Source organism: Sinocyclocheilus grahami, unplaced genomic scaffold (assembly GCF_001515645.1).
Source record: "Sinocyclocheilus grahami isolate Dianchi unplaced genomic scaffold, SAMN03320097.WGS_v1.1 scaffold8689.1, whole genome shotgun sequence".
NCBI classification, from domain to species: Eukaryota; Metazoa; Chordata; class Actinopteri; order Cypriniformes; family Cyprinidae; genus Sinocyclocheilus; species Sinocyclocheilus grahami.
Window position 1 is genome coordinate 2,496 of NW_015512182.1, and position 1,061 is coordinate 3,556.

Sequence of the window (1,061 nt, forward strand, 5' to 3'; positions counted from 1 at the left end):
AGGACATTCGCTTTGTCATGAAAGATCCAAGAAGCCAGATCCAAAAATTGAGTCAGTGCTTTCTAGAAAAAGACAGGTGGATTATGGGATATAGAGATGGCACAGTGTGCATGGGCTTGTTTGGATGTGTGTTTATTCAGCTGTGTTGGTAGGTACACACACACCTCCACACGCACTTGTATTAAAAATTATTGGTCAATAGAAGTGGATAACCAACTTCCTGTATGCAAAGTATTGAAAATCCAGGTTACACAATAGCCTGTAGTATGAACACAGAAACATGTGTGCATACACTTGCAAATGTGCAAACACGCACGCTCAGATACACACAAAAATGCCATTCCTGGCTGCAAGCAAAAATCTCTGCCAAATTTCAGGGATCAGATGAGCTTATATGGCTTCAGTGTGACCTACTTCCACCCAAAAACACACAAAAAGTTAACTTTTCTTAATTATTTGCTTAATATGCTTATGTAATACATATTCTTTACGACTAACAAAAATGCTTACGACAGCTAGCGAATTTAGTAAATGCTCCTAGAGACTGTAGTAAATATAAATATACAATTTGAGCATAAAACCTTTATAGCTAAAATTGTCCACAGAAAGCAAAAACAGCGCTCGGAATGAACAAGAAACTGGTAAGAGTTTTAAAACAGAGAAAACAAGTTATTTAGAGCTAAATATGCTAGCTAGCTAGTTAAAGGAAAGTAATTAGGATTTAGGATTAATTCAACATAAATTAACATTCATGAAAAAAACATCTGTTAAGATTCTAAGTGTGTGACACTTTGCTATCCCATAAAGCCACAGGAGCTGAGGAAAAATACATAATAGCACAGAGCTAATGGCTTCTCTTTTCAAATGTAAGTGCTATAGCCTATAGGCAATAAAGATGTCATTCTTTGTGGTAAAATTGTAGTTTTTGCCGTTGTTATTGGTACAGTATTAGTCAAAGTACAATGCCAACATGATGGATGCTAATTGACATGTCTGCTTACCTAACTTTCTTCCTCAAATTTTGTACATGCTCAAAGTATGCAATACTTCACAAAAAAGAG

General features: G+C 35.6%; 1 pseudogene; it reads right to left on the reverse strand.

The window, feature by feature from the left end:
- The window catches only part of LOC107578075 (beta-crystallin S-like), a 3,029-nt pseudogene that overhangs the window by 1,540 nt on the left and 428 nt on the right, over window positions 1-1,061 (reverse strand).